The sequence below is a fragment of the Muntiacus reevesi genome, chromosome 2 (genome assembly GCF_963930625.1).
Source record: "Muntiacus reevesi chromosome 2, mMunRee1.1, whole genome shotgun sequence".
NCBI classification, from domain to species: domain Eukaryota; kingdom Metazoa; phylum Chordata; class Mammalia; order Artiodactyla; family Cervidae; genus Muntiacus; species Muntiacus reevesi.
In genome coordinates, this window is record NC_089250.1 from 257,029,835 (window position 1) to 257,053,362 (window position 23,528).

Consider the following 23,528-nt stretch of genomic DNA (forward strand, 5'->3'; position numbering starts at 1 on the left):
TGGAAATAGAAACAATGCCAGAAACTATTCAAAATGAAAAACAGAAAAAAAAAAAAATCTAAAAATGATGAGAAGGAGATCAGTGAGCTGTGAGACAACCCGTGGGAGGGATAATATGTGATTAATGAACTCTCTTAGGAAATAATGGCCAAAATATTTCTGTATTTGATGAAAACCATAAACCTACAGATCTACAACACTTAGTTAAATTTAAGCGTGCGAAAAATGAAGAAAACTGCACTTGGCACATTGTAGTCAGATTTCTTAAATGTGGTGATTAAGAAAATTTCAAAGCAGCCAGAGAAACAGATGAACAAACAGGAGAATGACAGCACACTACTCTTAGGAAGCAATGAAATTTTGAAGTACTGAAACTGTTAAAAGAAAAGATATTGTGACTCTCTGATTCTTCACCTGGGGAAACCATCTTTTATAAAAAAGTAAGAAGAAACACTTTTTACATATGCAAAACCTTAAAGGATTCATTACCAGCAGACCTTCACTATAGGAGATGTTAGAAGAAGGCCTGAGGAAGGACGGACGATGTGCAGGGTGCAAATATAAAACTATACCAGGGGAGAGACCCTGGAGGATTGTCAGTCTGAGAAGATCTATATCTCTATCTCCATCCCTAATATGGAGAGATTTAATACATTCACAGTGGATTTTCTTGAACTAAAGTATTCAAATACTTTTTCTAAATTTAAGAGTAGAGTAGGTACAGCTGTTGAGAAAATTAGTAAACAGTAATTTAGTAAATATCCAAATTAAAACAGACAAAAAATGTCATAAAATGTGGAAAAGTGTGTAAGAGGCAATATGGGACACAGTGAAAAGACCCTCTGTATGTAGATACTGAAATTACTGGTAGGAGTCCTATCTCCTGCCTAGAGCTGAGTGGCAGGAGGACTCCCAGGGAGCAGAAGGAGCAGTGTGTGAGCTCACAGCTGTGGGCGTGGAGTAGGTCATCGGGGATGCTGGCCTCAGTACACTGGGCAGCCAGCGCTGCTGCTTGTGTTGCTTTCTGCCCTACTTGTCTCAAGGATGGCTCTGGCTGGAGGGACCTAAGGGACATGGGGCAAAGCAAAGGCCCCTCAGAGAGCTCCTTGGAAGTTAAAAGGGCAATCCTCTGGCAATACCTAGATTGGAATGTGCCAGTAAAGCTGCATGGGGTTGCCTGGGAGAAATATTAGCCAGGCTCTTGGGCATCAAGAGAACTCCCTAGCGTGCCAGGAGAGGGTGTTCTTTTTTTTTTTTTTTTCTTCATTGGAGTACAATTACTTTACAATGTTGTGTTAGCTTCTGCTGTATCTAGAAAATGTATAGCAAAGTGAATCAGCTGTGTGTTTACATATATTCCCCCCCCCCCATTTTGAATTTCCTTCCCATTTAGGTCCCCACAGAGTTTTGAGTGGGCTTCCCATGTGGTGCTAGTTGTAAAGAACACACCTACCAATTCAAGAGATGCTGGTTCAGTCCCTGGGTCAGAAAGATCCCCTAGAGAAGGGCATGGCCACCCATTCCAGTATTCTTGCCTTGAGAATCCCATGGGCAGAGAAACCTGGTGGGCTACAGTCCACAGAGTCGGGCACAACTGAAGCATCTTGGCATGCTCATGCAGAGTGAGTAGAGGTCCTTGTGCTCTAGTAGGTTCTCATTATCCACCAAAATGGATAGTTATTCATTTTATACATAGTATCAATAGTGTATATATGTCTATCTTAATCTCCCAATTCATCCCTCCCCCCTGCTTTAGTATGTATATATTTATTCTCTATGTCAGTGTGTCTATTTCTGCCTTGCAAAGAAGATCATCTATATCAAGCCATTTTTCTAGATTCCACATATATGTTAATGTACAATATTAATTTTTCTCTTTCTGCCTTACTTCACCCTATATGACTTTCTATAGGTCCATCAACATCTCTGCAAATGACACAGTTTTGGTCCTTTTTATGGTTGTGTAACAGGATCATCAAAAAAGCAAGAGAGTTCCAGAAAAACATCTATTTCTGCTTTATTGATCATGCCAAAGCCTTTGACTGTGTGGATCACAATAAACTGTGGAAAATTCTTCAAGAGATGGGAATACCAGACCACTTGATTCACCTCTTGAGAAACCTGTATGCAGGTCAGGAAGCAACAGTTAGAACTGGACATAGAACAACAGACTGGTTCCAAATAGGAAAAGGAGTACGTCAAGGCTGTATATTGTCACCCTGCTTATTTAACTAATATGCAGAGTACATCATGAGAAACACTGGGAGAAGCACAAGCCGGAATCAAGATTGCTGGGAGAAATATCAATAACCTCAGATATGCAGATGACATGACACTTAGGGCAGAAAGTGAAGAGGAACTAAAAAGCCTCTTGACGTAAGTGAAAGAGGAGAGTGAAAAAGTTGGCTTAAAACTCAACATTCAGAAAACTAAGATCATGGCATCTGGTCTTGTCACTTCATGGGAAATTGATGGGGAAACAGTGGAAACAGTGTCAGACTTTATTTTTTGGGGCTCCAAAATCACTGCAGATGGTGACTGCAGCCATGAAATTAAAAGATGCTTACTTCTTGGAAGGAAAGTTATAACCAACCTAGACAGCATATTAAAAAGCAGAGACAGCAGGAATAGAAGGAACACACCTCAACATAATAAAAGCCGTATATGACAAACCCACAGCAAGCATTACCCTCAATGGTGAAAACTTGAAAGCATTTTCCCTGAAATCAGGAACAAGACAAGGGTGCCCACTCTCACCACTACTATTCAACATAGTGTTGGAAGTTTTGGCCACAGCAATCAGAGCAGAAAAAGAAGTAAAAGTAAAGTAAAAGAAGTAAAAACAGATCAGCTGTTATCCTTATGGGAACCCTCTTGTGTGTTATTTGTTGTTTTTCCCTTGCTGCTTTTAATATTTGTTGTTTGTATTTGATCTTTGTTAGTTTGATTAATATGTGTCTTGGGGTGTTTCGCCTTGGGTTTATCCTGTTTGGGAGTCTCTGCGTTTGTTGGACCTGGGTGATTATTTCCTTCCTCATTTTAGGGAAGTTTTCAACTTTTATCTCCTCGAGTATTTTCTCATGGCCTTTCTTTTTGTCTTCTTCTTCTGGGACTCCTATGATTCGAATGTTGGGGTGTTAAAATTGTCCCAGAAGTCTCTAAGGTTGTCCTCATTTCTTTTAATTATTTTTTCTTTTTCCCTCTCTTTTTCATTTATTTCAGCCATTCTGTCATCTACCTCACTTATGCTGTCTTCTGCCTCTGTTATTCTACTGTTGGTTCCCTCCAGAGTGTTTTTTTTTTTATCTCATTTATTGCATTATTCATTATATATTGACTCTTTTTTTAATTTCTTCTAGGTCCTTGTTAAACCTTTCTTGCATCTTCTCGATCCTTGTCTCCAGGCTATTTATCTGTAACTCCAATTTGTTTTCAAAATTTTGGATCATTTTCACTATCATTTTTTGGAATTCTTTATCAGGTAGATTCCCTATCTCTCCTTCTTTTGTTTGGTTTGGTGGGCATTTATCCTGTTCCTTTACCTGCTGGATATTTCTCTGCCTTTTCATCTTGTTTGTATTGCTGTGTTTGGGGTGGCCTTTCTGTATTCTGGCAGTTTGTGGCTCCTCTTTATTGTGGAGATTCCTCGCTGTGGGTGGAGTTGGACAGGTGGCTTGTCGAGGTTTCCTGGTTAGGGAAGCTTGTGTTGGTGTTCTGGTGGGTGGAGTTGGATTTCTTCTCTCCGGATTGCAATGAAGTGTCCAGTAGTGAGTTTTCGGGTGCCTATGTGTTTGGTGTGACTTTTGTCAGCCTGTATATTGAGGCTCAGGGTTATGTTCCTGTGTTGCTGGATTATTTGCATGGTATGTCTTGCTCTGGAGCTTGTTGGCCCTTGGGTGGTGCTTGGTTTTAGTGTAGGTATGGAGGCATTTGATAAGTTCCTATCGTTTAATGCTCCCTGAATTCAGGAGTTCTCTGGTGTTCTCAGGATTTGGACTTAAGCCTCCCGCCTCTGGTTTTCAGTCTTATTCTTACGGTAGCCTTGAGACTTCTTCATCTATACAGCACCAATGATAAAACATCTAGGTCAGTGATGAAAAGTTTCTCCACAGTGAGGGACATCTGGAGAGGTACACAGAGTTACATGGAGAAGAGAAGAGGGAGGAAGGAGATAGAGGTGACCAGGAAGAGACGAGGGGGAATCAAAACGGGAGAGAGCAAGCTAGCTAGTAATCACTTCCCTATGTACTCTCCACAGTGTGGATCCTTCAGAGAAGTTCACGGAGTTACACAAGAAGAGAAGAGGAAGGGAGGAGACAGAGGTGGCCAGGAGGAAAAAGGGGGAATCAAAAGGAGAGAGACAGATCCAGCCAGTAATCAGTTCCCTAAGTGTCCTCCACAGCCCAGAACACACAAAGAGATTCACTGAGTTGGGTAGAGAAGAAAAGGGGAAGGGGGGAGATAGAGGCAACCTGGTGGAGAGAAAGGAGAGTCAAAAGGGGGAGAGAGCAATTAGCCCAGTGATCTCTCTCTCAAGCGACAATGGTACTGAAGATTGGGTTCTTAAAGGTACAAAGTTGATAACAAATACCAAAAAGCAAAGATTAAAAATCTAGAGTAGAGGTTAGATTCTCAAAAATACAATATTAAAAACAAAACAAAACAAACAAACAAAAAAACCCCCAAACCAAAAAAAAAAAAAAAAAAAACCCAAAGAACAACTAAAAAAAACACAAAGTAACAAAATTATAAAATATATATACATACACACACACATATATATATATATATATATATATATGAAGTTTGCTTTAAAAATAGGGTCTTTTTTTTTGCAAGGTAATAGTAGGTTCCAAAAATGAAAATTAAGGGAGTAATGGGTACTTAAAAATTAAAAAATTAAATTAAGTTAAAAATTTTTTTAATTTTAAAAATGTTAGTAATAAAAATATATCTGAGACTTTCTCTGGAGCTGTTGCAGACAGTGTGGGGTCAGTTCATTTTCAGATAGTTCCTTGGTCCAGCTTGAACTTCTCAAGGTCTATAGGCCCCTTTCTAAGTAGTTGGTGCTAACTGCAGGGTTTTAATCTATTGCACCTGTCACTTCCAAAGCGGTTCCCTCTGTTTATTTTAACTTCTTCTGTTTGCTGGTCTCTTCAGTGTCTAATTTCCACCCTGCCACAAGGGGGCGGTGGTGGCCACTTTTTTTAGGCTCACTTGTTCAGTCGTGCTTTGGGGAGGGAGGAACGCTGCGAACAAACATCACTGGCGTGTGCTCCCATTCAGCCACACTGGGTTTGCCCCCCTCCTGGCGTGTGTGCTTTACTAATCTACACTGCTTAGACTCTAGGTTTCTCTGCTGGGAACTGTCTGAGGCTGGCCCTGGTTTGCATGCACTTCCCAGGTCTAAGCCGCTGAGGTTCAGGTTCTCGGGTACTCCACAAAGGCGCAGACTTGGTTGGGCCTGCGTTTTGCCCCCGTCTCAGGTCCAAGCAGCTCAGGTGACTAGGTGCTTGGCGCGTGGAGTTGCCCCCATTTGAAGGCTGCAACTTATCCCCTCCCCGTCCCAGTCCCTAGGTTTTCTTAGTGTACAATGGGCACGCCTTCTCAAATGTGCCTTGTGTTTCTTCTGGGGAGCTGGTCTCTGACTGTGACCCTCCAGGCGGATGTCGACTGTCCAGGATCCCAAGAAGTCTTGGTTAGCGGCAAGTCTGCTTGCAGTTTGGTATCGGATGCCTCTCTGGGGCCGATTGCCCCCTTCTGGCTCTGGCTGCCCTCGCCTGCCTGTCTCCAGCGGGGGATGGGCCAGTCCGCAGCTCCCTAGCTCTGCTCAGTTCTTTGTTCTGTGAGCGTGCCTGGAGGTGTCTTGGGTTAGGGCTTTTCGCGGATAGCTATCCCAGTCTGGATTGCCATCTCAAGCTAGTTCCCTCAGATTGCCCTCAGGGCATTCAGGCCCAGTCCTTATCCTAAGCAATGCAGCCCGCTCCTCCCTGTCCCTCCCCCGCTTGCTAGTGGGGCATTCGAGCATTTGGGCTGCTGCTCCACTGGGAGTTGCTGTTAGGCACCTAATCTGTGGGGTTTAATTATTTATTTATTTTTCTTCCTGATTACTTTGCCCTCTGAGATTCCAAAGCTCTCCACAGACCCGCTGGAGAGAGTGTTTCCTGGTGTTTGGAAACTTCTCTCTCATTTTTTTTTTTAAAGACTCCCTTCCCAGGATGGATCTCCATCCCTACCTCTTTTGTCTCTCTTTTAATCTTTTATATTTTGTCCTACTTCCTTTCGAAGACAATGGGCTGCCTTTCTGCGTGCCTGATGTCCTCTGCCAGCATTCAGAAGTTGTTCTGTGGAATTTACTCTGCATTCAAATGTTCTTTCGATGAATTTGTGGGGGAGAAAGTGGTCTCCCCATCCTATTCCTCTACCATCTTAGGACCACCTTGTAATTGGTTCTTACATACTTGGATTGATACCTTCCTAGGGATGAAATTCTAAATTTGCTTTAGAAATTTGAAGATGGTTTTCTGTTACGTTCTAGCTTATAGCGGTGCTGTTGGAAATGCTTGTTTTGAATGCAAACAATTTGGAACCATGAAGTGTAACTCTAGGGTCCCTGATCTTAACCATTACATCACGCTGGCTCTCCAGCTTCCTTCTTGGAGGATGTTTATCTGAATGTAGGTGTTCTGTAAATGAAAGAGGTGGGGCAGAGGGTTAGATTTCAGTGATTTCATGTAGAAATTTCACATCAGTTATCTCTGTTCAGATCTACAGCTGTACTTACACTTACCCACTGCAGTGCCCAGTGTCTCTGTAGCCCAGAGCTCTTTGGAATTATGTGGGAAAAATGTGCTCTGCTTTATTTGCTAGATATGGCTTTCTCTGCCCATAGTAACTATGTCTTTCTGTGCTTTCTCTTCTCTGAAAATGTGTTCTATTTCATCATCTGGTGATAACCCCATATTATTCCCTTTGTCCAAATGGGGTCATAGTTTTAAATTCCATTACTATCTTTTTCACGGCATATTGCGAGGGAGAGGAGAATTTATTTTTCACATTTTATTTTCCACTTCAAAGCAATCAGACAGTTTAGGAATAGAATGTTTTGTAAGCCTGTATTGCAACCACACAGCTGGGCACCATATTATACCATAGTGCAAAGTCTCCCTGGATTTGATGATCAGCTTAAATCCTGCCTTGACTTGTCCTCCCTGGCCATTGGCAAGATCTCTGTATCTCTTCTTTTTTTAAAATTTAATTTTGTTTCTTTCTATTGGAAGATAATTGATTTACAGTGTTGCAGTGGTCTCTGCTGTACATCAATGTGAGTCAGTCATAATTATGTATAGATATATATATATATACACACATATACATATACATACATATATATCATCTCCCTCTTGAACCTCTCCTCCTGAACTCCAACCCTCTAGATTGTCACAGAGAGCTAGGCTGGGCTGTCTGTACTACATAGCAGCTTCTTGCTAGTTGTCTGTTATACACATGAGAAAACATTGAATGCTTCACAAATTTGGATGTTATTCTTGTGCAGGGGCCATGCTATCCTCTCTGTGTTGTTGCAGTTTTAGTATATGTGCTGCTGAAGCATGCACCATCACCGTCTCCCTCTTCTTTAAATGTATTTATTTATTTATGCTCAGCTCCACTGGGGCTTAGTTGTGGCACACAGGATCTTTGTAGTGGCAGCATGTGGGATCTTTCGTTGCAGCGATCAGTCTTCTCTTTAGTTGTGGCACATGAGTTTTAGTTACATTATGACATGTGGCATCTTAGTTTCCCAGCCAGATATCCAACCAGTGTCTCCTGCATTGGAAGATGGATTCTTCATGACTGGACCACCAGGGAAGCCTCATCAGGGTTGCTCTTAGTTCTGGGCTTCCTCAGAAATCTTTTAGGGCTTTGCTCTAATATTTTCCCTTGAACAGGTAGACCAAAATCATTTTGGTATTTATCTGATTTATTTTTATTCCTTCTGTGCCGCTCCTGGAAGAACGTAGGATGGGCTGTTTCCTCATGGATTGAGTGTGGAAGATGCTCCTGAATCTGGGCCAGACCTGTGTGTCTGCTTAGAGCTGCCTTTGTGGTGGAGGCAGTGGTGATGTCCTGCTATCTGGGCTTGCCCTTGTCCTGCTATCATCAGCAGGGCCTCTTCACTTGGCTGTGTTGTATTGACCATGCTAGTTTCTGTGCCCCGGCTGCCCAGATACAGGGGGCTGTGTGAAGTTTTGCAGACTTTACAAGTGGGGCATATTTGTCTATCCAAAGTAGTGAGTTTGCAGTTACCTCAGTAATCTGGGAATGGACATGATAAATCCATGTGTGTGTTTTCTATGCTTTCTTTCAGAGTGTAAGCTGTGTTTCTGTCAACTCTTTTGTCTTTTGAGCGCTCCTCAGGATCTTCTGAGTCCTGTAGCTTTCTGTGGTTACCCCCTTGGGGCACATAAAAGAACATTTTCCCATTCCAAGTGGACCCCTTCAGAAGCCTGTGTTTGAAACCCCAGCTGGGTATCCTGTGTTCTGATTCCATGAGCATGGCCAGCTTAAGGATGATTATAAATGTATTATACCTTCAGAATAGTAGTCAGTGTTATACATTATTTTGTAAGAAGAAATTGCGAAGAAATTTCCTGGTTACGATGGTAACACTAAAGCAGTACATTTATCCATGAGCTCTTCATTGCATTAATGACTTCTGCTATTGCTAGATCTAGGGCCTTTCCTTTGGGGCTTGGCCCTGTCCTGTTATTTCTGTCTTGGCACTGAAAGCTTGCTCCATCTCTCTATGAATTTCTGGCTAGCAGAATCAGGTAGTTTTTCACTGGAGGCATCTGACTGAACTTTCTCTGGGTCACCTGTGGTGAAATAAGGTTTGCTGAGGGCCAGAACTGAGTTGGGACACAAGGCATGACCACAGCTAGAACCCTTTACCAAATAGGATTCACATCCAGTAACGGCTTTTGGCAAAGAGGCACCAAGTACTGAGCTGCAGTGTCAGCTGAACACCATGGAGCCTCTTCTCATCATGGCTCCTGTTGCCTGGGGGCCACCCCTCTGGAAGGTCACCCCCTGAGGGGCTCAGGGGGCTGCAGATGTGTCTCAGAGGTTCCTGGGCAGGAAGGTGAACACCACAAGGCCCAGGCTGCACATGCTGGCTCTTTGTCTATGGCGGTAGGACTTCCGTGTGGTGGGACCCTTGCCCGTGTATCCTGTGCCTCCTGTCCTTCAGAAGACACTGCCCCCAATGCCCTCTGCAGTGCTGTGAGGAGAGGAGCCAGGGTTTGGAGTGCCGAGTAACACACGTGGCTGCTATGGATCCAGTCCAGTGCCCTTCCAAGGGTGCCACAGGATCCTCTGAGTTGTCCCTGGACCGTGGGGACATTTAGTGACATCAGGGTGAAGAGCTGGTTAGGTTGAATGGAGGAATGCCGCACATGTAGCCCTTTTCTTATGCAAGCTGTTTATAAAATAAAATTTTATTTTTTATTTTTCAGTGGGTTTTGTCATACATTGATATGAATCAGCCATAGAGTTACACGTATTCCCCATCCCGGTCCCCCATCCCACCTCCCTCTCCACCCGATTCCTCTGGGTCTAATAGAACTACCATATGACCCAGCAATACCACTTCTGGGCATACACACTGAGGAATCCAGATCTAAAATAAAATTTTAATTAATTTGGGATAATTTTTGATTTATTGAACAGTTACAAATATTTCTCAAAATTGAGAAACAATATTAGATGATTACTAATAACTAAACCTCACACTATATTTGGTTTTAACCAGGTTGTCCATTAATGTCACCTTGGGTTCCAGGATCTAATCCACAATCTATACATGCTGCATTCACTGTCATGTGTCCCCCGTGTCCTCTGCTCTGTGGAGTTACTCATCCCCTCCTGGTCTGTTATGGCCTTGGCAGTCCTGAGGAGCACTGGCCAGGGATGGTAGAAGGCCCTCCAAGATGGATATGGCTGCTGTTGTTTTCATAAGGTAGAGTGGGCTTCAGACTTTTGGTCTTGAGGAAAACACCACAGAGGTGAATCACCTCAGGGTACACGTGACAGCAGAGGGTCTTACCATTGGGAATATCAACTTTGATTAGTTGATTATGTTGTGTTTGCCCAGTTTCTGCACTGTTTTTCCCTTCCCCTCCTCTTCTGTTTGGAAATAAGTTACTAAGGCTAGCCCACAATCAGGTGATCATGGCAGTAATTTCCCCCTCCTTGCAGAGATGATCTATCTGTGTTATTCAGGATGTTTCTTTAAGGAATAGTTGTTTCTTCTCCCACATTTGTTTATTTAGTCATTTATTTATTTGAGTATGGACTCATACATATTACTTTATACTTTGGGTTATCATCTAGTTCTCTGCTATTTATTTTGTCTTCAAACTGTTTCCAATTTTGGCAATTGGGAGCTTTCTTAAACTTCCTCCTAGCGTTTTCAAGGTCCATCTTATCTTGTTTGTGCCAACACACTGTTTTCCTAGTGTGGAAGGTTGACTTTGTCTCTTGAGAGAGTTTTCACACATAGAGTGGCACCTCTGGTGGACCCAGCCCTCTGGGCCTTAGACCTCCTGTCTCCAGTGTCCTCTAGGGATGTGGACCTCAGAGTCTCTGACACAGACCAACACCACAACCTCACAACTTCTCTCTGAGTTTCTGGACAGACTTCTTGAGACTAGGTTCGCTTATGGAGAAGGGTTGGACAACCAAGAAAAATACCAAGACTGGAGACACTGGGCATCAAGAATGTACCAGGAACTTGCTCCCTTAAGGGTTTGAGAAAAGCTAGTGGTGCGATCCGATGTTACAGAATTAGCAGCACCTGAGAAAATCCACATGGCCTCAAGTCCTGAGAGTTCCCAGGTTGGAATTATTTGGAATCCAAGGCTGCTGTCCACTAGTGCCTGGGGCCCAGTCTGGAGACTGCAGATGTTAAGATATTTGGGGGCTACAGGAATGCCCAGCACTGCATTCTTATCTCCAGGACTTAAACTTTGGGGAAAAGGAAGGATTCTGGATGACTTTTTTCTTCCTGGTAGTGGTGTAGACCTGTCCTTGGCCCTCCTGTGATTCCATCTGCTCAGTCTGGGAGAGTGCTGACCTTGGAGCCAGGATAGGTTGGGGGACAGGATGACCAGGGAAACAGGTGATGGTTGTGGCTGAGACAACAGAGCACTTGGCTCCACATGGAGTCACTTAGAAGTGTCAACTCCACTTGGTCTTTGGCAAAGATACTGCCACAAGTTCTCCAGGAGCTCTGCTCTCAGTAGGAAGGGCTTCCCACAGTAAGCACACAAAGGGCTGAGAGAACTACCTGTGCCAGGTGCATGGCTACAGACAGGCCTGTGGAGCTCCTGGGAGGAGATGTGGGCTGGGGCCAGGGAGCTAGTGGTTTATGAAGTAGCAGAAACACTGCCCTGAGCAGAGCACTCAATCTGCTGCCTCCATGAAGGGAGCACTGCTTGTGCTGGCCTTGATGGTAACTAGAGAGCTCACCTTCAAGATGCATGAGGGTAGGAAGGAGGGTCCAATTGGCCCTCCTGATCCTTGCCCCATGCTGTCTCACTGCATCCTTCCCAGTCCTGTCCAAGCCTCTTTGAGGGGCAGATTCAGAGGGCAGGTGGCAGATCAGTGCCCAGGAGTCCTGTAGAAACTCCTGAGGCTTTCAGTCTTTGAATGGGGTGGGTGGTATGACCCACCGGAAGGGTCATTAGCTCTGACACCTTGAGGGATAGTTTGTTGGGTGTAGTGTGCTCTTTGGAAGGGAGGAAGCAGGCTGATATGCCTGGGGATGGTGGTCAAGGGTAGAGGGGTCTCCGGGCCTCACCCTTCTTGCTACTCTCCCTACTGGGAGTGCCTCATAGGGAAGGTTTTCTGTCTGGGATATAAGCAGTCCTGGGAGAGGGCGGGACTCTGTGGGAGGTGAGTCTGGAAGCTTTGGATATGTGAGTTCCTATCAAGTGGTGGGAAACAGGAACCTTCTGACCTGGTGATTCTCTTGACAAGGTGTTTTCTGTCTCTGCCTGTAGCAGAAGCCTGCCCTGTATTTTATGGAGTGTTTATTTAGCACAATGTCCTTTGGAAACAGGACACTGTTGGGCCTATTCCTGGATATGATCAGTGCTACTGATCCAGTAAAAGCTGCCATAGGAAAAATCCAGGATTGCTACAGTGAGGCAGGACTTATTTCCAAGTTTTTGGTTATGAAATTCTTGGTAATTATTACTTCCCTGACCCCCACTCCGCCTTGCCCACTCACATGCATAGTGCAGTATGCCACATGGGAATAGATTATGCAGTCATGGGATATGTGACAGACAAGAGCTATAAACAAAGAAGCACATAAACCTTTGCTCCAGCCTACAGCACCTGTAATTTTCAAGCACAGTCTGCCTGTATCATGCCAATCAACTTGCACACAATAGGGGACTGGCATCAGTGCAGTAGGCCAAGTGTGTTGACCTATGTGATTGTTTTTTTAGTGAGAGGAGCTAGCATTGGAGGAGTAGAATTTTAATCTTTGGCAGGAAAGGCAGCATTTCCTAGCTCCCACACCTCTAGGAGTCACATCAGTTCTATTTAAGGAATATGGAAAAAAGCCCCTGTTTTTAGAGTCTCTTCTCGGGAAGGGACTCCCTGGCTTTGTAAGACTTAAGGCCTGTGCTCGCATCATCTCCCTTTAATCACACTTTGATGCCATTGCTCTGGCTCAGAGCTCAGAGCTCAGAGCTCCATTTGCACTGACATGGTCTCAGTGCCTACAAGCCAGAATTTCCCCTGTGGTGTTTTGGTGCCTGAGGCTCCTGAGGAGGCTTCTAGCTACCTGTGGCTGCTCACCCGAGCTAGTATGTATCTCCCAAAGAACTTTTCCCTCTAGTTCCTTCGTCCTACCAAGTTTTGTGTGGTTCAGTATATTCTTTTCCCGTGGTTCAGGTACTCCTGTGCTCTCAGCTGGTGCATCTGCAAGCACTTCTGTGTCTGAAGGTGTATTCCTGATGTATCGGTGGAGAGAGATGTACTCCACGTCCACCTACTCCTCCGCCATCTTGTTCTCCAAATATGCTTAATTTTTTTTTGCTTGTATTTTGATTTTTTGTATTTGCTTGTACACTTAGCTTGTATTTTGCAATATGTTCAAATCACTTATATGAATAATGATGTTTTTGTAGATTCTTTAGGATTTTCTCTGTGTGTTATAATTTGCTCTGTATATTTATTATTTTCTGCGAATGAAGAGAGTTTGATTTCTTCCCTTCCAACTGTACTTTGTTTTCATTTTTTCTTGCTGTTTTTCAGTTGTGAGAGTTTCCAGTCCAATGTTGAACAGAAATAGAAAAATAGGCCTCTTTGCTTATTCTTTTTTAATATAAATTTATTTATTTTACTTGTAGGCTAATTGCTTTACAATATTGTAGTGGTTTTGCCATACATTGACATGAGTCCACCACGGGTGTACATGTGTTCCCCATCTTGAACCCCACCCCCCCACCTCCCTCCCCATATCATCCCTCTGGGTCATCACAGTGCACCAGCCCCGAGCACCCTGTTTCATGCATTGAGCCTGGACTGGCAATCTATTTCACATATGATAATATACATGTTTCAATGCTATTCTCTCAAATCATCCCACCCTCGCCTTCTCCCACAGAGTCCAAAAGACTGTTCTATACATCTGTGTCTCTTTTGCTATCTTGCATATAGGGTTATCGTTACCATCTTTCTAAATTCCATATATATGCGTTAGTATCTTTGCTTATTCTTAATCTTGGGGGAAAAATTTGGTCTTTGTTCATTAAATGCCATGTTAGTTGAAATCTTCCTTGTTATTTTTGGTGCCTTTTATTAGATTGAGGAAGTTTTCTTTTATTACTGTTGTACTGAAAGGCTTAATGATGTTGATTTTTTAATTAATATATTTATTTTAACCGGAGGATAATTACTTTATAATAGTGTAATTTTTTTGCCATACATCAACATGAATCAGCCATAGGTATACATGTGTCCCCCCAATCCTGAACCCCTTTCCCTCCCCCCTCCCCATCCTATCTCTCTAGGTTGTCCCAGAGCACCAGCTTTGTGTGCCTTGCTTCATGCATCAAACTCTCAGTGGTCATCTGTTTTACATATGGTAATGTGTATATTTCAATGCTGTTCTCTCCCCTTCTCCCACTGGGTCCAAAAGTCTGTTCTTTGTGTTTGTGTCTCCTTTGCTGCCCTGCATGTAGGATTGCTGGTACCATCTTTCTAAATTCCATATATATAAGTATTTGTCTTTCTCTTTCTGACTTACTTCACTCTGTATAATAGGCTTCAGGTTTATCCGTATCATTAGAACTGATTCAGATGTGTTCCTTTCTATAGCTGAGTAATATTCCATTTTGTATATGTACCACAAGTTCCTTATCCATTCATCTGCCCATCAGTTTCTTTTCTACATGTTTTGATGTTTTTTGTACAATTTTACCTCCACCTTTTCAGTGTGTGTTTCTTTTTTATTCTTTTGCTTCATTGGTCAGTACTGCCAGTTCCAGAAAATTCATGAAAGTGGGCATCTTAGCTTTTGTCTCAATTTTAGGGGGAAGGCACTAAATATTTCACTGTTAATTTTTATGTCAATTGTAGGGTGTGTGGGCTTCAGTAGTTGTAGTGCAAGGGCTCATTAGTTGTGGCTTGTGGGCTCTGGAGTTTGGGATCAGTAGTTGTGGCACATGGGCTTAGTTGTCCATGGCATGTGGAGTCCTCCTGGACCAGGAATCTCACCTGTGTCCCCTGCATTATTGTCAGTTGTAGGTGGTTTTGTAGGTGCAACTTATAACATTGAAGAACTTTCTTTTTATCTTAGTTTATGGATATGTTTTATTATGAATATTTTGACTATGTCAAATATATTTTCAGCTTCAATTGAGATGATCATAAGACCCTTCTCCCTTATTCTGTTAATATGGTGGATTACCTTGATTGACTTTGAATGTTAAATGAATCATGTATTCCCTGGATAAATAATACTCTGTCTTTATGTGCCACTTCTTTTATATGTTGCTGGATTTGAATTCCTAATGTTGTGTTAATTTTTTGTGATTATATTTTTACAAAAGGTATGAGTTTCTACTTTTCTTGTAATATCTTTTTCCTGAAAATATGATGAGGATAATATTGGCCTAAACAGATGAGTTAGGAAGGTTTGTTTGTCGTTCATTTTTTAAAGCATTTATAGAGGATTGTTTTTATTTCTTTAATATTTTATGACGTTCACTGCTATAAATCTATGGGCCTAGAACTTTTCATTTGTGATGGTTTAGTTAAAATTTATCTTTCCTTTTGCATTGAGTCACTTTTTATAATTTTTATCTTTAAGAAAGTTGTCCATTTCATCTAAGCCATCCAATTAATCGGCATAATTTGTTCATAATATTTTCTCCTTATATGTATGTGGAACCAATAAAGACATCTCTTCTTTACCTTATTATGGTAATTTGTGTCTTATTTCTTTTCTTGGAAAGTGATACAGGTTTCTCAACTGTTTTGATTTTTTAAAGATCCTAATTTTGATGGTTGTTGATACTCTTTTTTTTTTAAACTGTACTGGGTCTTCATTACAGACCATGGGATTTCTCTCTTTGTGGTGAGCTGGGGCTGCTGTCTATTTCTAGAGGACTGACCCTGATCCTCAACTCTGGGCATCCCAGGCCTGGGGAGGGCAGGAGGGCAGCTTTTGGAAGCAGCTTCCTCTTAGGGCATGTGGGGCATAAATATCCCTTTGGGGTCCAGGGAGCAAGGAGAAATGTGGGGTTTAGGTGGGATAGAGAAGGGTTTCAGGCAGTAAGGGAAAAACTGACGTTTGGAGGAGGGAAGGACTCAATGCTAATGGATTGCAGCAGATTCAGGTTCATGTGCTGGAGAGACTGGAGTCAGGGAGACCAGTGCTGAAGGCTTAACGCCCAAGCAGGTGAAACCACAGAGTCAGGAGGGCCTGGAGGGTCCCAGGACTGTGACCAGGCAGAGCTGAGCAGTCAGGGCCAGCTCAAGAGCCCCAGGGCTGGACTAAGTTTTCCTGCAGGATCCTTTCTCACACTGTGGGTGTTGGCCACATCCTCTCTACCTCCTCATTCATGAGGATCTTTTTGCACCCAGGTTCCTGGGGAAGGGCCAGGGTGGAGAGGATATGACCCCCCCACTTCCCAGTACCCTGAGCAGGCCCCTGACACCCTCACCCCCACACAGATCCCACAGGCACATTCACAGATAGCCTGACCCACCAGAGCACTGAGAGCATCCTGCTTATCCTCGGCTGTCAAACTCTTATCAGCACAGCTCTTCAGGGTATCAGCAGTTTCCGGTACATCAGAGGTTTTGTTATACTTTTCAACTTGTTTGATATAGGTGTCATGGCTTCCTGATATGAACAGGTTGATGCTGTCCCTCAAGGCCTGGCAGATGTCATCACACTCTGAAACAGAAAGATAAGGGGACACTCCCTGAAAATACTCATCAGAACACACTGTTCCCTTCCCCCTTCCGACATGCTCAGTGCTGCCCTGGGAAGGTGTCAGAAAACTTCGGGAGCCCAGGTCCCAGCCACTCACTTCCGCCCACGATGAGGACCAAGGCAGCGCAGAGCAGCAGGAGAACTCCAGCCCGAGTCATGGTGCCGGTGGCAGATGCTCCCTACTCACCTGGAGCCCTTTTATACCTGTGCTTGTCCTCACCCTCAGGGGGTCTGTGTCAGATACTTTATTTTTCAGGAGATTCTACCAGGCCATAGTGTGAAGTTGCCCAGGGCTGCACAGGGGGAGCTGTGTGTGGTGGCAAGATGCTAGTCCTTGAGTCCACAGAGGGCACTGGCTCAGCCTCCTTCCCCCTGGAGGGCTCTGAGGGAGGGGCAGCTGACTCAGGAAGCTTAACAACTGAAAATCCCCAGGTTGACCAAAAAGTGCAAAAGTGCTCCCAGATCAGGCCTCCTGAATGCTGGCCTGTGACAGGCTGTTGGAACAACTGTGACCTTGAAGACCGGCTGGTGTGGACTTTATGGGTCTTCAGGAAGCTCAGTGCTTAGTGAATGGTCTCACAGGGAGTAAGTTCCAGGCAGGGCAAAACACAAGCCTTGAGCCCCTGGTCAGGGTTTCTGGTGGCTCCTGCCCTGCTGTTATCACTGTGTCCTTGATCTTGGTCAATGGCCTTTGTTGGGCCACTTCCAGCAATCCCTGTCTGGAGCCCTGAAATGTCATCTGTTGCTGGCCCATAAATTTCTGTTTTTTTCTTGATCAAGAACCGCCAACTGGTGACTTTGATAGCACCTCATTCTACACAGAAATATTTTCTGCAATCTCTTTTTAAAATATTTATTTGTTTATTATTTGGCTGTGTTGAGTCTTAGTTGTGTCACATAAGATCTTTCTTTCATAATGTGGGGTCTTTTGTTGTGGCACATGGATTCTCTAGTTGTGGAGCGTGGGCTCAGTAGTTATGACCTGCAGGCTGAGTTGCTCTGCTGCATGTGGGATCTTAGTTCCTTGACCAGGGATTGAACCCATGTCCCTTGTGTTGCAAGGTGGATTCTTAACCCCTGGACCACCAGGGAAGTCCCTCTTTCTTTTTTCTTTTTTCTTTTGTATTGGAGTATAACCAGTTAACAATGTTATGATAGTTTTAGGTCAACAAGAAAGGCACTTAGCCATATATATATATATATATATATACACACACACACACACACACATATACATGCATCCATTCTTTCCAAAACTCCCCTCCCACCTAGGCTGCCACATAACATTGAGTAATTTCTTGTGCTATACAGTTGGTCCTTGCTGATAATCTGTTTTAAATTTAACGGTGTGCATCTGTCCATCTGAAACTGCCTGACTATCCTTGCCCCCTATCCAACCCAGGCAAGGAAAGTTTCATTCTCTTAAGTCTGTGAGTTTGTTTCTGTTTTGTAAATTAACTCTTTTGTATCATGTCTTTTCCGATTCCCTTTATAACAGATGTCATGAGGTATTTCTGCTTCTCTGTCTGACTTACTTCACTCAGTATGACAATCTCTGTGTCCATCCATTTTCTACAGTATCTTTCTACTACTGAGTGTCTCTGTTCTGTTCCCAACATCACCTCTCCAGAGGAAAAGCCAAGCCCTTTCTAACTGCAACCTCTGGGTCAGTTGCATCACCAGCCCTGCACTGCTGCTGCCTCTGTGGACTTATCCCTGCCTTTCTCTCCTCCCTCAGTGCCTCCTGTCTGCTTCTGGACTAGATCGAGTTTGCTTATGCTGCAGGACCTCTCTCTGTGGTGCCCTCCTCCAGTGGTTGCATGATTCATTCCCTCATCCTCAGGAGTCTTCAAGTATCACAGGACACAGATTTCCCCATATCTTGAGCCCTTATTTCAAACCATGCTGCCTCCATCCTCCGTCCATGGCCCTCTGTCTTCTCCCCCTGCTTCATCTTCACCCAGAGCACTTCTTCCCATGGGGTCACTATCTTTCACTCCCTCTTAGGTGATGAAGAGCTGCAGGAGAGTGAGAGCTGTGCTGTGTGCTGCTGCATCCCCAGGACTAGGAGAGGGCCCAGCATTCGGTAGATGTTGCACAATGTTTGTTAGAATAATGGCAGGAATATTCCATTTCCCTGGAGTTGATAAACAATAATATTTTAACTTTTATTTGTTATATATGTGCTTATGAATATTGCCTGGAATTAACTGAATAAGGTAAAGGTTTAAAATATTGGATAATTCAGAAGCAAAGAGATTTCGCTAGAGGAACATGGCTGGCATTTCTCTGAGTCACCTGTGGCATATTAAGGTTTGCTGAAGGCCAGACCTGAATTGGCACACAAGGTGTGATCATAGTTAGAACTCTGTGCCAAATAGGATTCATATCCGGTAACTGCTCTTGGCAAAGAGGCACCAAGTACTGAGCTATAGAGAGAACTGGCCTAGTGGAGCTGCTCCTCGCCGTGACTCCTGCTGCCTGGGGGCCACCTCTCTGAAGGTCACCCCATGAGGCCTCAGGTGGCTGCAGATGTGCCTCAGAGGTTCCTGGGAAGTAAGGTGAACACCACATTGCCCAGGCTACACATGCTGGCTCTTTGTCTGTGGGAGCAGGATCTCTAAGTGGTGGGACCGCTTCCCATGGATCCCATGTCTCCCGTTCTTCTGAAGATGCTGCCCCCAATGCCCTCTGCAGCTCTGTGAGGAGAGGAGCCAGGGTTTGGAGTGCTGAGTACCAGTGCACTTCCAAGGGTGCCACTGGTTCCTCCGAAATGTCCCCAAATCGTGGGGACATTTGGTGACATCAAGGAGAAGAGCTGGGCAAGGTCATTGGTGGAATGCAGGAGATGTAGCCCTTTCTTTATGTGGGTTGTTTTTCTTTTAATGTATTTTTGGTTGGAATAGAATTAGATTACAATATTGTGTTAACTTCTGAGATAGAATAACATGACTTAACCATTGGTATACATGTGTCCTCTCTCTCGAATGCCCCCAACCCCCATCCCACACTTCTAGATTGTCACACAGTATCTCATTGATCTATGTCAAGTTTTTTATATAAAATTTTAATTTGGGATAATTTTAGATGTATAGAATAGTTGCAAATATTTGCCAACACTGAAAAACAACATTTGAACATTCAGTTCAGTTCAGTTGCTCAACTGGAATTCCATCATCTCTACTAGCTTTGTTCATAGTGATGCTTCCTAAAGCCCAGTTGACTTTGCATTCAGATGTCTGGCTCTAGTCCAGTGATTACACCATCATGGTTATTTGGGTTGTGAAGATCTTTTTTGTATAGTTCTTCTATGTATTCTTGCCACCTCTTCTTAATATCTTCTGCTTCTGTTAGGTCTATACCATTTCTGTCCTTTATTGTGCCCATCTTTGCATGAAATGTTCCCTTGGTATCTCTAATTTTCTTTAAGAGATCTCTAGTCTTTCCCGTTCTATTGTTTTCCTCTATTTCTTTGCATTGATCACTGAGGAAGGCTTTCTTATCTCTCCTTGCTATTCTTTGGAAATCTGCATTCAGATGCTTATATCTTTCCTTCTCCTTTGCCTTTAGTAGTAATTTGAACATTACTACTAACTTAACCTCACAGTTTATTTGGATTTCACCAGGTTGTCCATTAATGTCTCTTGTGTTTCAGGATCCAATCCATCACCTACACTCACTGCATTCATTGTCCTGTGTCTCCAGTGTCCTCTGCTCTGTGGATTACTCATTCTCTCCTGGTCTGCCGTGGCTTTGACAGTCTTGAGGAGGACTGGCCAGGGATGGTCGAAGGCCCCCAGGCTGAGTTTGTCTGCTGCTATTCTCATAATGTCGAGTGAGCCTCAGGCTTTGTATTTTGAGGAAGACACCACAGAGTTGAAGCGCCCTTACATCAGGGAACAAGTGACAACAGTGTGTCTTACCAGTGGGTATGTCACTGACTGAATGGACATGAGTTTGAATAAGCTTTGGGATATGGTGAAGGACAGAGAAGCCTGGCATGCTGCAGTCCATGGTGTCACAAAGAGTCATGGTGTCACACTGAGCAACTGAACAACAACATCAGTCGTAAGTACTTGATCATGTTGTATTTGCCAGGTTTCTGCATTGTTTTCCTCTTCCCCCTCCTCTTTTCTTTGGCAATGAGTTACTGAGTCTAGCCCAGACTCAGAATGAAAGTGAAAGTGAAAGTTGCTCAGTCGTGTCCGACTCTTTGGAACCCCTTGGACTATACAGTCCATGGAATTCTCCAGGTCAGAATACTGGAGTGGGTAGTCTTTCCCTTCTCCAGGGGAATCTTTCCAACTCAGGGATTGAACCTAGGTCTCCCGCATTGCAGGCGGATTCTTTACCAGCTGAGCCACAAGGGAAGCCCAAGAATACTGGAGTGGGTAGCCTATCCCTTCTACAGCAGATCTTCCCAACCCAGGAATTGAACTAGGGTCTCCTGCATTGCAGGCGGATTCTTTACCAACTGAGCTATCAGGGAAGCTCACGGGGTCAGGGCAGTAAACTCCCCCTCCTGGAGGGGATAATCTACATGTGTTATTTGGGATATTTCTGTAAGGAATGGTTGTCTCTTCTCTCATATTATTTTTGTTTAAGTTTGCTGGGTTTTCTTTTGCCATGTTGGCTCTATGTTGTGGTTCGTAGACCTTCTCTTTGCAGAGAATGTTCTCTCTAGTTGGTGTTTGAGGGTTTTATTTGTCCCAGGTCATGTGAGATCTTATTTCCCTGAACAATGATTGAATCCATGTCCACTGTATTGGAAGGTAGATTCCTAACCACTAGACCACTAGGGAGGTCTGTATTTATTTGATCACTTATTTATACCAATATGGACTCACATGGATTAGTTTATACTTTGGGTTATCTTATCATCTAGTACTCTGTTATTCATTTTTTGTGTCGAATTGTTTCCAGTTTGACCAGTGGGATCTTCTTAGGCTTTCTCCTTTGAATTTAAGGCCTATCTTTTCTGGTTTGTGACAATAAACTGCTTTCCTGGTGTGGAAGGTTGAGTTTGGCTCTTGAGTGAATTTTCACACATGATGTACTATCTCTGGTGGACCCAGCATCCTAGACCTTAGAACTCCCATCCACAGTGAACTGTAGGGCTGTGGACCTTGAGTCTGTGAATCAGGAGACAAAACCCACAACCCCACAGCTGCTCACTGATGTTTCTTGCAGTGCAAGCCCCTCTTAAGGCTGGTTCACTGATGGAGGAGGATGAAACTAGCAGACAGGGCAAGGCTGGAGCCCGTGGGAGTCAGTATATGTATAGGAACTTGCTCCCGTGTGGGCCTGAGGAGCTCTGGTGGCATGATTGACAGTACAGCATTATAGCCTCCTGAGAAAACCCACGTGGCCTCAAGTCCTGTATGTTCCTTGTTAGGATGATTTGAAGTCCAAGACTGATGTCCACCAGTCCTCAGGGCCCCATCTAGAGACTGCAGTCATTAAGATATTTGGGGGTTGCAGTAAGGTCCAGTGCTCAATTCTTATCTCCATGACTTAAACTTGGGGAAAAAGGAAGGATTCTGGATGACCTTTCTTCTACCTGATAGTGGTGTAGACCTGTCCTTGGCCTTCCTGTGAGTCTATTTGCTCAATTTGGGAGAGTGCTGCCCTCAGAGCCAGGATAGTTTGGGGGAAGGATGACCCAGAAAACAGATGATGGTTGGGGCCCAGAAAACAGAGCATCTGGCCCCAAATGGAGTTACTTAGAAATGTCAGCTCCACTTGGTCTTTGGCAAAGATACACCCACATGTTCTCCAGGAGCTCTGCTCTCAGAGTAGGAAGGGCTTCCACAGTAAACACCCCATGAAGCCAGGGAACCACCTGTGCCAGGTGCCTGGCCACAGGCCTGTGGAACTCTAGGGAGCACCATGGGCTGAGCTCAGGGAGCTAGCTGTTTATAAAGTGACAGAAACCCTGCCCTGAGTAGATCACTCCAGCCACTGCCACAATGAAGGGAGCACTGCTTGTGCTGGCCTTGCTGGTGACCAGAGAGCTGACCTTTGAGACGTGTGAGGGTAGGAAGGAGGGTCCAGATGACCCTCGTGATCCTTGCCCCATGTTGTCTCACTGTATCCTTCCCTGTCCTGTCCAAGCTGCTTCGAGGGGCAGATTCAGAGTGCAGCTGGCAGATCAATGCCCAGGAGTCCTACACAAACTCCTTGAGGCTTTCAGTCTTTGAATGGAGCGGGTTGTGTAGAGCTGGAAGGGTCATTAACTGTGCACACCCTGGGATATTGTTGTGGATACTCGTGTTCATTGGAAAGAGGGAAGCAGGCTGATATGCCTGGGGCAGTGGTCAAGGGCAGAGGGGTCTCCAGGCAAAGCACCTCTTGCTACTCCCTCTGCTGGGAGTGCCTCATAGGGAAGGGTTTCTGTCTGGGATGTAAGCAGTCCTGGGAGAGGGTGTGTCTCTGTGGGAGGTGAGTCTGGAAGCTTTGGATGTGTGAGTTCCTATCAAGTGGTCGGAAAACCTCCTACTCTGGTTAACCTTTGATATGGTTTTTCTGTCTTGCCTTCAGTGGAAGCCTGCCCTATTTTTTATGAAATGCAGACCGCTGTGAACTTTGTACTACCAAGGGCAGTATTAAATGAAACCTTAGATTCGGTCAGTGCTACAGATGAGGAAAAAGCAGCCTTTGGAAAAATCCAGGATTGCTTCATTGAAGGAGGACATCAGAACCGGTTTAATCATCTGAAATTTAAGGTAATTTACCTTTACCCACACCCACTCTGAGAACTCACATGCGGCATAGTGCAATATGCCACATGGGAATATATCATGCAGTCATGGGATATGTGACAGAGAAGAGCTCTAAACAAAGAAGCATATAAACCTTTGCTCCAACCTGCAGTACCTGTAATATGCAAGTGCAGTCCACCTGCACTTCCAGCCTCTGGTTACAGAATATGTCCATATCATGTCCATTAACTCACACAGAGTAGAGAACTAATATCAATGCAATATGCCAAATGTATTGTCATGTGATT

At 44.1% G+C, this 23,528-nt stretch overlaps 1 non-coding gene across 1 annotated transcript; it reads right to left on the reverse strand.

Annotated features, from left to right (window-relative positions):
• Positions 1-7,510: 7,510 nt before the first annotated feature.
• Positions 7,511-7,616, reverse strand: LOC136162133 (U6 spliceosomal RNA). The gene has a single exon (XR_010661976.1). It is a non-coding gene; the product is annotated as a U6 spliceosomal RNA (small nuclear RNA).
• Positions 7,617-23,528: the final 15,912 nt, after the last annotated feature.